We start from the raw sequence: 13,695 nt of genomic DNA on the forward strand, positions 1-13,695 counted from the left end.
TCATCTTTAGAATACTCTGTCTGCCGTGTCCCTTCTTTAGCTCTTTTTTTATTGCAGGAGCTCTTTTAAGACCTCCTTTTATGTCACTCTCTCAGTCTCTCCCTCTCCCTGTTCCTCTGAGATGTTAACCCTGAGGGCCTCAAGGATTGAAATACGATGGCCACATAGCAGTGTGGAACATATACATTCATTATACACACTTTAACACACACACTCACGTCTGTATGGACACTCAATTTTCCAAGCACATACGTACACACACATACTACAAAAAAGTACAAGGACATATGCATAAAAGGGAATAATACGCTGTCTGAAAACATGGAAACAAACACAGATGCGCCCACACAAGAGCAGTGGACAGCCTAAGAGCAATTTGAGTACACATGCTGTGTAACATTTGCAAACAGAATGCACTCAGTAGAGCATAAGCCATCATCAGGGAACAACTGTTACAGCATTTACAGTGTGCTTCTAGCTAATTAACTGCATCTACAGCTGAATCTAATGTGACTGAGGAGAGCAGGCATGCAATAAGCTCTTTTTTTGTTCGGCTTACAATGTGAGAGTGACCTCCCAAAAACAATGAGATCACAAGGTGTGAAAACCAGTGCCTCTAAGTATTTATTGGATTTAAGATGATTGCAATAGAGAATACTGTGCATTAAAACTGCTTTTTTTATTGCTTTAGTTCTTCTAAACATATTGGATCAGTTTTAACCTTTGGATATTTAAAGAACATAATGTAGATATTCAGTGTGTGGTTGGAGAACTCAGGTCAATAAAAGAGACAGATACGTGTTTCCCGTTTCAAAACTGCAGTCAGCTTTGGTAAGTTTGGTAAATTTAAAATACTAATCATAAATTATTACTTTTTACTTGGTTTGTTTTTTTTGGTTGGTTGGCTCTGAGCTCATACAAGAGACATCATTTTAAAGATGTTTGTGGTGCTTTTGAAATGAAGTGCTTTTTATTAGTATTTCTTTTAATGAGTGTTCAATGATTTATGTACTTTTTACCTGCTCCTTATATAACCCCCATTCCCATAATTTTCAAGGTGTCTCTTGTATGCCTCAGTGTCAATGTCTGTTTTTCACTCTTTTTTCTGCTTCACACTAATTGCATTTGTCTATGTCAGCTCCCCTCTGGCCACTTAGCTAGCTTTTATTTCTCTTACTCTAAGGAAGTTGACAGAAAACAAAAGTACTGTATGTACGAAATGCCATCGCATTTCATTTTTGCCCATGCAATCTTCTCATGCTCCAACTAGTCATTTTCTCACTCCCTCTTTGCTCCTGCTGTCAAACTTGGGGACAACTTGAGCCAGTTTGGGACTATCTTTCCTATTGTCTCTTGTTGCTCACTGCTACTATTCTCTTTGACCAGCCATCATGCAATCCAGTGTTATCTCTTTTTCCTGCCATCCTGCAGTGCACTTGCACCATCCCCCAATTTTGCCATGGACTTGAATATACAGTATTAAACTAGTGTGGACTGGTCCAGTAATTATAGACTATCACTATACATTCATAATAGAAGTTTGTCCCTCTACCATATTCTTGGTTTTATTGTGGGCTTGTCTGTACATACAGTACTGTGCAAAGGTTTTAGGCAGTTGAGAAAAAATGCTGTAAACAAAGAATGTTTTTTTGGTGTCAGATCGATACCAAAATTTACAATGTTGCACAACACTAAAGTTCAATTTTCCTCCAACAAATATCAAATTTCAATTAGAGTACAGTATAAAGGTCTTGAGCTATTTTTCCTCGAAGACTGTCTTGTAATTTAATAAAGCGATATTGATTAATAGTTCTCCAGGTTTTCTGAAGATCTTTCAAAGGTATACTTTCGGCATTACAAATTATTTACTCATCTTCAGTCCAGTCCTTGTACCTGACTATTTTCAGAAGAATATCTTTGTTTGTTAAGCTACTTAACACTAACCTGTGAACCTATGGCCATTCAACCAGTGGTGTTGGGAATTTTGACACAATTGATGTAATTATGTACACAGAAAGGTATCATCAGATTTTGATCCACCATGCTATACCACATGGAATGCTGGCAATGATCCCAAACACACTCCCAATGCAATAAAACCATACCTGGATAGAAAAACATACAGTGGAGGACATAGATCAGCTCCCCAGAGCCAGGACTGCAGTGTGGGATCATCCTGACAGAGAACAGAACAAAAGGCAGCCAGCTCCAAAGAAGAGTCTTAGATGTCCTACTCAAAGAAATTTTAGGAAATCCTGCCTAAGAGAGTTCAGGCTGTGTTGAAAAATAAAGGTGGTCATACCAAATAATGATTTTCAATGTTGTTAGAACTGTATAAACTCTCGTTTGCCTTATAAACTGTATTTCCATGTATGTATTTTAATTTATGGTGTTGGTTATAGTTCTCACATCATAATATATCAGTAACAGTTGCAGACCACAATTCTTTTAATATGATTCCAGTTCAATCCTTTTAGCAAGATTCAAGCCACAAAATAGATCCACTTAATGTTTATTGTAGTAACATCTTTAAATTGTCTCAATGAACTCTGACAATGCGTGCAGGTACCCTGGCGAAACACAGATTTTAACTTTAGCTGTGACAGACATTATGACCAAATCTATAAAAATAGTTGCACAAACAAAATGAAAATGACCAAAGGCCTTAAAATACAGCGATAACAAAAAGAGACATATTTCTAACTCTTAATAGTCCACAACCAAGTAGTGTTCCTATTGTTGCCGCAATATGTAACAAAAACATTTCCAAATATCTGACAGATCAAATGGTGTGTTTCACAACAAGAACCATTAGCTGTTTTCCTCTAGACAGCAAAAGCAAGAAACCCTGACAGTCTTCAATTTGAAAAACACTGAACTGAACAGTGTTCCGGTGGGTTGTTAAAAGTTTTTAAATCTCTTAAGGTCACAGGCCAGAAGATAACTTTTCTGAATTCTTCTCTCTGTACTAGGGTAGCAATAAACCAGAAGAAGAAGGAAACATTTCCTGAATTGTCATTGAGAAATTACATGTTGTTTAGAACACATACATAAGGCTTCAGCTACATGTTAATGCTATCACAGACACAGTGATATATGGAGATGGTTTTGTTAAGCGTGGCATAGGGCTTGTTTTGCTTGTCTTGTTCATTCTGTCATTCTCCTTGTTTCCATTTGTGATCTTAGCTTAATGCAATATCCATGAACATTATTTTATCCTTTATGGTTGTTTAAAAAAGATATCAGATCAAAGAAGGTGGTATCTGTCTCTCTCACCTTATTTGCCTCATACATCTTTTTGTCACTTTGTCCATCTCATTTTCTTCTTTCCTTCATCACCACAGAGACCACAAAGGAAATGTGCATTTCAGCCATTTTCTTCTTCTCCTCTCTCTCTTTTTATTTCTACTCTGTTCTGCTATTTCCTCCACTCGGAGCTGAGGAACCACAATGCTTGTTATTAACTTTCTCATACCATTTATCTCTCTCTCACCACAGCCATTACCTCCCCCTGTTTTCTGTCATCTTCTCCCGGCTCCCCGTCTCTCCTCTCCTCTCTGTTCTTCTCACACACCATTTGTCTGTTACTGTCTCATCAGTATTCTCCCACTCTTGCAGACAGCAGGTTAAGTTCGGCATCCCCAACCCGCCTTCGTAACTCACTATCCCTATACATAATTATACCACCTGATCACAGGTACAGAACTGTTCTTGTTACACCTGCTAGTGTGGTCATTACCAGTTGCCACAGCTTGGCAGGCTTGTCAGTATGTCTACGTATGTGTCTCTCCTATTATGGCAAAATGTGGTTTTAAAGGACACTGTACAATAAAGGAAACAGCGATAAAGGAGGTTTTAAGTACTTTTTCTGATCCATGGCTAACTACTAAGCAAAGGGTTCCCAAAGTAGGGGTGTCAAGAAGGCCATTGAAGGCTGTCAAAGATAGTCGTGATCCAAAGGCTCGGTTTATTTATCCATTTAGAAACTTGATGTGATAAAAGCTCTTGTAAGGGATGCCCTCATAAGAAATGACTTGCTTTGAAGCTAGAGGCTGGTCGATAGGAGATATTTCAGGCTCTGGTTGCCTAGGCAACCCTCTAATGTCTTTACCACCCTATCATTTGTCAATCAAGGAAGGTAGTCCCTTCATTCACTTGCCTTGAAGCTACGAAAAGTAAGTTATTTCACCTGTGGTCACTTAAAGTTGTTGATTTTCACTGATATCCCAGCATCTCACAGAAGATAGAAACTGTTACCCAACAAACATACCCAAAAGTGGTTGATGTACATCACCAAAGACTGAACTATAGATGGCAGAGTACAAATGGGCCGGGACAATCCAGGATTGGTATTCTGGAACCTCTAGTTAATCATCCATGCATCCATCCATCCAACCATCCATCCATCCATCCATCCATCCATCCATCCATCCATCCATCCATCCTTCCTTCCTTCCTTCCTTCCTTCCTTCCTTCCTTCCTCTCCTGCTTATCTAGTATCCTGCTTATTCAACTGAGTTCATATCACAGTGGCAAATCACAACAACAGGTGCCTCAAGGCGCTTTATATTGTCAGGTAAAGACCCCACAATTGTACAAAGAGAACAGAGAAAACCACAAAAATAAAATGCCCCCCTTTGAGCAAGCAACAGTGGGAAGGAAAAACTCCCTTTTAACAGGAAGAAACCTCTGGCAGAGGGGTCACAGGGGGCTGGAGCCTGTCCCGGCTACCATATTGCTCACTCATATTAATATTGAATGAGCTAATTTTTCATGTGCTGCTGCCTGGCGTTGCTTCCCATGACTCCATGGAGATACTTCTCAGTAATAGGAAAATAATGATATCCCACCGCCATACACCTTCAACACCTGTGGTGATTTTGTGATAATATTAAGTTGTTCAGAATGAACAAATATCTTAAATAAAGGACAAACGTGCTCACCTACTACAGTGACCTTACATTTATTAAGTGGCAGTGATGCCTTCCCAGGTGAGGCATTACTTCTGTCCAGGCTGTCAGTTTTCAACGTTAGGGTAGCCAGTGAAGGATCATTTTTCTCTTTGCGTTATAAAACATGATATTTGTATGTTTGTAGTGTGACAAACATGTTGTAATACAGCAGTAAAAAATAAAAGAAAATAAAACATGGAATGAGAAGATGATTGAGATGATTGCAGTTTCAGCAAAATGTTTTTTTTTTGGGGGGGGGGGGGGTTGGCTCAGTGAGCAGCACAGTAGGAGCAAAGTGCCTCAGAGTAGCATTATTTTTTTTTTTAAATCAGAGTGTTATGTTCTCTCTTTCGCCAAGATAACAAGCAAGCTGAATGTAGATACAAAGTGAAGTGAATTCTCAGCTTGTGCTGATTGCTGTTTGTTTTAAACCACAAACAGCTCATGGACCAACTCAGCTGCTGTGACAACAAGCAGCAACTGTGTTACTGAGAAACTGGCTTTAAAACATTGCAAAAAATCCAGTTCCCCTGTCTCCCCCCGCCTTAAAGTAGCGCCATACAAAATCAAAGAACACATTCATCAGCTTGATTCAGTTCCTTGTTTTGGGCTTTCATCCACATGTGTCAAAATAAAACCTGCAGGGTCAAATCCATCTTCTTGTAAATTTGAATCTGGCTCCTTGATAAATTCGGGGCTGACTAGTTGTAGCCACAATTAATTTTTTTTAAGGTTGTTTGATGTTTGAATCCACGCACCGCCACAGATGTAGAGTCATACACAGGAGACAGAGGGCTTCATAAGGTACCTGAAGTGAAAAGAGGAAAGGTTCATTATTTATGACAGAGAGGCTGTGTGGTAAAGGCAAACCACATGATTAAAGATTTTTTTACTTTTAATTTGGATGCCTGTGGTAGTGAAGAGACTTCTAGGAATATTTTAAAGAACAAAATTAGAGATAGTTTATTTTTCTATTACTTCATGATGTATTTGGTTCTGTTCACCATGCTTCCATTAGCTGGCTTGAGACAAAAGTTGTTTTAAGCTAGTTGTATAATAGCTTATGTGAAAACACAATTGGAATGCAGTATTTTTCTTCGCCTGATGTAATAAAGGCTAAAAATTTTACTGATGACTTATGTTGACCAAACGATGTGTTAAATGGCTGTATGAAGCTAACATTTTTAAAAATTTAAGCATGTTAATAAACTATGTATGTATGCTCCTTGTTGTGAGTCTTATTTTCTTGTATGGTGCTATTTTAACCAGTCCCAGCCTTTAAACATATAGTAGCTTGCAATGAATATGTGAATGACTAACACCTTTTACAATCTTGAAATTAGGGTCTATTGCCAATTAAAAATGTAAATGTGTGTATTTTAGTTAATTTCTTATTAGAATTAGAAACCATGTCATCATTTTTTATTAGTTTTATGAGCGTCTGTGCATTGTACTTTGCAACATGTGCTCTGTTTCAGTCTCTCAGACACACAAATATGATCATAGTCACTATAAACAAGTCAGTCTGCGGTCACAGGAAATCATTACATTCACTGTTCCATCAGTTCGTCTAGAAAGAAGGCATTCTCCTGCCCCGTCTTCATGAAATACATTACAGAAGGACTTGCACCTCTCTCGATTGATTTCACTAGCAGATCTTAAAAGATGTACAAATAACCTTGTGAAATCATCACTGGGAACCCATTCCTGTTTTTGATATGACTGTGTAAACATTAGACAGTTTTAGCTATTTTATTGTTTCTTTTATTGTTGTCATTTTAATACATTTGTCTGAAACAGGTCTCTCTTGTACATGAGGTATTGAGTCACAATGGGACTACCTGTATAAATAAAGGTTAAATAAAAAATAAAAATGAAAACACATTTTCTGTCTGGAACGTCTGAAAATGATAATAAGATGATGCATCTTCAGTCTAGCCGATGAATACTTGAGCATGTGAAGCTGTCAGGGATGGAATAGCCAACTTTTTATTGTTACTTAAAAAAAACAAAGCCTACATTATGGACAACCTCAACAATTTTGCTGTACGTGCTCATTCCTGTGCTTGCTCTCTCCCATGCCCATTATGTTTTTCCTGGATTTCCTTTTTTCCAGATCACCTGCTTTTGTGGCCCACCAAATCTAAGGTACTGCAAGACCACAAGACACACACACACACACACACACACACACACACACACACACACACACACACACACACACACACACACACACACACACTGTCAAGCAGCTGTGTGATATATTATAAAAGGAACCCATCCCTTTCCTGATTAAAGGTGAGTGTGCAGCTATCTATGTATATGTCCTCCCCCTATCCAGGAGGTCAGACTGTTTCCTTGATGACAAATGATGCTCTGTCAGCCATTTGCAAAGACAACTGTGGCAAAAAGGACCCGAGGTCAGTACAGAGAGTCTTAAAAATAAAATAAAACATCATTTGGACATAGTGATTATTAAATATTATCATGGAATCTTCTTCATCTAAATGTCACATTAATTGGTTAACACTAGCAAGCTGAATCTAAACTACAGGATCTGAACACTAACACTGCTTCACTCGTCAGATGTCTATTCATATTAATGTACAGAATTCACCTGCTTGCTGCTACTACTGCACATTCGCCCAGTGTATATACTATATGTATATATATATATATATATAATGTTCTTCCTCTACACCCCCCCCCCCCAATTTTTGCACATGTCGAGGAGCGTGTCAGGCTACATTTCACTGTGTGTTATACTTGTATAACTATGCATGTGACAAATAAAGAACCTTGAACCTTGAATCGTATATTAAAATGTAACTTCTTCTAGTTTACAGTTTAATTGTATAAGCCTGCCTGCGTGAGGATGTGTCGTGCTGATGATTTGGTTTGGTTGTTTCCTGTCACTCAGGCATGTAGTTAAAAAAAATGTTAAATGAGGGCTGAAACCCATTAAGTTTGACTGTAAGTGAATGAATAATTGATGTAACCCATGACTGGAAGGTGGTTAAAAAATACTGAGAAAAAAAACAGACAACCTGAGAGAAGGCATCTCAGAGATCAGCTCTCCTCTTGTTGAAAAAACAAGGATCTAAAGGAGGTGATGAATAGAGAGTGAAGGAGTGAAGGAATTTAAAGAAGAGAAGAAAAGGTGATCATGTTTGTATGTAGTCTCCAAAGGTGATAAAAAAGCCACTGCCTGACAGCAAACTCTCCTTAAATTTTAATGGAACTGCACCGATCCCCCAGCAACACTGGATAACAGTTTTAGTAGCTGAGAAAAAGGATGTGTTTCATTTGTGTCTTCTCATACCTCAGCACGTTTGTCCTGTCTCCTGAGCATTAACGCTTCAGCCATTCTTTTTCCACAGTTTCGTTCGTGTGTGTGTGTTTCCTGCTATTGTATTTTGTTTCAACGTCCACCCAGCAGTGTGGGTGTGTTCCACAAAAGGTCATGACTTTTTGTCATAATAGGTATTCCTGATTTTAAATGCCCAGGTGATCTTGCCTATAAATCATGATGTCATTAATTTCTCCAAAGTTGTGTGCGAGTTTATCGTGTAGGTATTAAATCTCTATTTTAGTTACAGTATTCAGTGTAGTTCTTGATTTCTTTCATGGCTCATTACAAAAACAGGAGCAAAGTGCATGTGATAAAAACAAAACAGATTATGGTTCCTGTTATCACGTGTTCAGGAATGAGTCTGCTATTCAAGAAAGTTGGAAAGACTCCCATGAACTTTTTGTAAAATCGCTGCTGGACCTTTGAAATATTGACATTCATGCAGGCAAATAATCCACACTTACATCCGGAGAAAGAGGCCAGAAAGAGGGATTCCTAATGCACAAAACTTGTTACTATTTGGATACAAGTGTATGCAAGCCCTTATTCCATCTACTAATGCATCTAATATGTCATAATGAATCTCTTAAAAGATGGATAGAGGGAGTGATATGTAAGGATGAGACACTTGAGAATTAACTGCATGTGGCAGACGGGAAAAATGTCCAAGGTGACGGGAGAAATGCTGTTCAGGCTAAAACACTTCAGAAACACTCCTCTTATCCTGCAAGTCTAAATATAGGCTCATTAAAAATCTAAAGAGCCCATGAAGTGAGGGGGGGTTGGGGTAAATGGAAAAAGAGGTTGTCAGAAACACAGAGAGAGTGAGATTAGAGGGAGAGATGGACAGGTAAAAGAGATTTAAGGGGAGACAGCGATGATGAGAGATACAAAGTAATGTTAGGTACAATGAAAAATTGAGGCATAGAGAGTGAGCAGTGGGGTATTTCTGTTTTGTACCACACAGGAGAGAGGAGCATGTCACTTACATCACATAGCAGCAACCAGCTTGCCCACTTCGCCTCTTTATTCTCTGGTCTCATCCAGTATTCAATAGCCTTTCCCCTTTTTGGCCAGCAGAAATAGATAAATGCCTCTTTGTCATGTTTCACTTCTATTTCTTCCGTAATTGAAAAGTGAGGTGGAGAAGTACTGGGTGGGGGTTTCAAAAGAGAGGAATAATGTAGATGAGGCACTGATGAAAGCTGTAATCAAAAGATGAATATTTTTAGAACCATCAATTTAAAACCTTATATTTAAGACAAAGTTGAAAATACCCAAAGCACAGGATAGAAAAGATGCAGCGTGCAGTCTTCAGACACATAAGTGTTTCTCATGATTCCGATAAAAATATTTGAAACGCAAGTAAATGGTCCAAACAGTTTGGTACAATGCACAGTTATCTCTGATTCCTGTGGTTTTCAGACATTTTGTGCTCAAGGCACACCAGAGGGCAAGTCAAAATTTCAAAGCAAACCTGCAATCATATCTGTGGAAAATAGCCTCTTTGCCATCTGACATGTTATCAGCTTTACTCTCTTTGGACTGAACATGAGGGCACTTTTAATCATCTTGATGTAGTAAGACAACTCCGTTATTTATTTAGTTATTCTCACTTTACAAATAACAAATTAGCGATTTTTCAAAACTTTTAGTAGAACCAACACAATTAGTCAATAAAGCATTGCAAATGAAAATTGTCAGTCATGCATTAGACTAGCGACCTGTCCAAGGCTTGCACTGCCTCTTGCCCTATGTCAGGTTTAGCCTATTAGCCAGTCCCTGCAAGCCTAAACTGGATAAGCCAGTAAAAGGGATGGGATGGATGGAAAACTGCATTTCTTTCCTTATTTAAGAAGCTTGGATGTGTTAGATCTATTGGGGATGAAACAAGAAATCTAAGCCTACTGCAACCATAAACTTTGATTAGGAGGAAATCAGACATATGATATAAACTTTTCTTCCGTTTTGCTTTCTGCACATGGCTGGATGCCTAATTTGTTCAAACTAATTGAAGTTATTTTTAATCACAGCATCTTTTGTGTGTGTGTGCGGGGGGGAGGGGGTTCACTATAATTCTCTAATACTAAGGACTGGATAAACTTCTGGGTCATTTAAGGTTAAGAAAAGGGTGTTTCATTTTAATCCAGAGACTTAAAGCCACTCCTCTTTGATTTTGAACCTGAATTTCAAGATTTTTGGATAAGAGGGTATTCAACACAATACAACAGCACATGGAAATGGACAAGGAAATGAAACTCATGCTGGGTCATTTTTAATGTGATCAGATAACTAACAGAAATCTAGAGGACACAGAGTGTGTGAAGGTTTGGATTCTGTAATGAGGACTGAGAGGTACCCAGGTGCAAGGCCATAGATTCCTTTATGGAATAAATGCAAGTACATCACCGCAAACCAGAGGATAACACCAACTCAGCTATGAAGAGGGAAAAGAGAAAGAGACAGAAACAGAGAGAAAGGTCTTGAGAGGAATGAGAGCAGAAGAAGAGCGAGACAGCCTTTGAGGAGAGAGCAGCTGTTCAGTGGAACAGCCTAAGGGCAAATTTCAGAATGCATGACAAGGGGAACCTCGAAGGCCCGGGTACATACGCTGACACACAAACACATCCAAGATGGGATATGATTCATGCCGTGATGTATACTCGCATATGCATGGACAGATGTGTATCGTCTCTTTTTGCATAGCCATACAAAAAAAGTTGTACATTGCTTCACAAACATATACCTAAATACACATGCATGAGTTTCTCTGATAAACATGTCAGTGTACCGATAAACACCATTTTCATCCATGGGAGGCTAATTTGAACTTTTAGTTAAAGGAATTTCAATGAACAAAGAGGTTTGTTTGGAACACTGGTTACACTGGTTACATAAGATTAGCCAAAATTACTCCATTTAACTCCAGTCCATAAGGTGACAGTAAAGCAAGACGACTACCCGATCCATCAGAAATGTTTAGTACTACAGGTCACAGGCTTGCTTTGGAAAATTTCAACAGGACTTTTGGGGACATAAAATTAGGTGTCATTTAGACCCATATTCCTGTAGAATACTTGTAGAGTACATGTAGAGTAAATATGACTGCACATTAGACCCTGAAAAGTATAGTGTTAACTGAAAAATTAATATTAGCGTCAATCATATTATGAGTGTTGATATTGCATAGTATTCTCCACTCTGCAACTTCCCTGTTGACAACAGGGAAATAACTGGGAAGAATAAAGCTCAGGGAATCTTTAGGGTTTGTGTGTCTGGAAAAAAAAAAAGACCACCGAAAAACAAAAAACGACAAATTTGTCAGTATCAGTTTTAAAAGTCTTAAAAATCTAAAATAGAACTACTACACACGAAGCTAGTGACAGTATGATCTTCAGTCTATAAATTGTGCCAGTGGTAAATAAACGGGCACGATGTTGAGTAATATTTCAGGCACAGGTCTGCAAGCTTGGGTCCTCTCCCTTGGGGGTTGATGGCCTTGCAAAGAACTATAGCCGAATTCCTCTTCTTGTCCACCACTACTATATCCGGTTGGTTAGCCATCACTAGTTTGTCTGACAGTTTCCAGAAGTCCCACAGGATCTTAGCCTGGCATTCTACCCTAGGAAGCGTATCCCATTTTGACCTTGGGACTTCCAGGGCACACTCAGCACAGATGTTTCTGTATACTATGTCAGCCACTTGGTTATGGCATCCCATGTATGCGCTGCCTGCTAGCATCTTGCACCCTGCTGTTATGTACTGGATTGTCTCAGGGGCATCTCTGCACAGCCTGCACCTGGAGTCTTGCCTGGTGTGGTAGACCCCAGCCTTTATGGATCTATCTTACGTGAAACATTGTAGTAGATTGAGTTATTATTATCAGGTCATATCACAAATGTACCAAACAGAAAACTAGTCTGAGTAGTCTACTAAATATTTAAATTCACTTTAAAGCTAATTAAGGCTAGCTGTACTGTATGTCTCTGGTATTGGCGCTAATTGGTGTCAAAAAATGACCTTCCTTCCTGTACAGTCCCAGCGGGTATATTGGTAATGTTTGAAATTCAGAATGGCTCTCAGTCATGCTCCATCAGGTATTGCTTAACCGCCTTATAGTGTCAGAATTTAATAACCAAAAAGGTTAAATACACAAACGCAAACTCAGAGACTAGCCAATGTTTAACAGTAGAATCGCCAGGGGGTCAAAATGAACCCATTGGCCCCCTCTCAGGGTCTTGCACCTGAGAGGAGGAGGAGAAGACAATAGAGAGAAATAGAGAGGAAGGAAGAAAGGAGGAGGAGGAGGCAGGCACTGTACCATGACGTAGAGTATCATTCTCTCTTTCATTCCTCTTAAACACATTACATTCTTTTTACTTACTGTCCTCTCGATTTCACAGGCTTTCAAGGCCAATTGGGTTATTTTATTGCAGTTCTGACTTTACTGCATGGGGAACAACACTGTAAATGCAAATTAGCACACAAAAGCACACATAAACACACACACAATCACAACTGCCTGTGTGGAATTGTCTGTCCACACCCCTTCAGGCTGATCGATCGATCTATCTATCTACAGTGGGGCAAAAAAGTATTTAGTCAGCCACCGATTGTGCAAGGTCCCCCACTTAAAATGATGACAGAGGTCAGTAATTTGCACCAGAGGTACACTTCAACTGTGAGAGACAGAATGTGAAAAAAAAATCCATGAATCCACATGGTAGGATTTGTAAAGAATTTATTCGTAAATCAGGGTGGAAAATAAGTATTTGGTCAATAACAAAAATACAACTCAATACTTTGTAACATAACCTTTGTTGGCAATAACAGAGGTCAAACGTTTACTATAGGTCTTTACCAGGTTTGCACACACAGTAGCTGGTATTTTGGCCCATTCCTCCATGCAGATCTTCTCGAGAGCAGTGATGTTTTGGGGCTGTCGCCGAGCAACACGGACTTTCAACTCCCGCCACAGATTTTCTATGGGGTTGAGGTCTGGAGACTGGCTAGGCCACTCCAGGACTTTCAAATGCTTCTTACGGAGCCACTCCTTTGTTGCCCGGGCGGTGTGTTTTGGATCATTGTCATGTTGGAAGACCCAGCCTCGTTTCATCTTCAAAGTTCTCACTGATGGAAGGAGGTTTTGGCTCAAAATCTCACGATACATGGCCCCATTCATTCTGTCCTTAACACGGATCAGTCGTCCTGTCCCCTTGGCAGAAAAACAGCCCCATAGCATGATGTTTCCACCCCCATGCTTCACAGTAGGTATGGTGTTCTTGGGATGCAACTCAGTATTCTTCTTCCTCCAAACATGACGAGTTGAGTTTATACTAAAAAGTTCTACTTTGGTTTCATCTGACCACATGACATTCTCCCAATCCTCTG

This window comes from Astatotilapia calliptera, chromosome 14 (assembly GCF_964374335.1).
Source record: "Astatotilapia calliptera chromosome 14, fAstCal68.1, whole genome shotgun sequence".
Lineage (NCBI taxonomy): Eukaryota > Metazoa > Chordata > Actinopteri > Cichliformes > Cichlidae > Astatotilapia > Astatotilapia calliptera.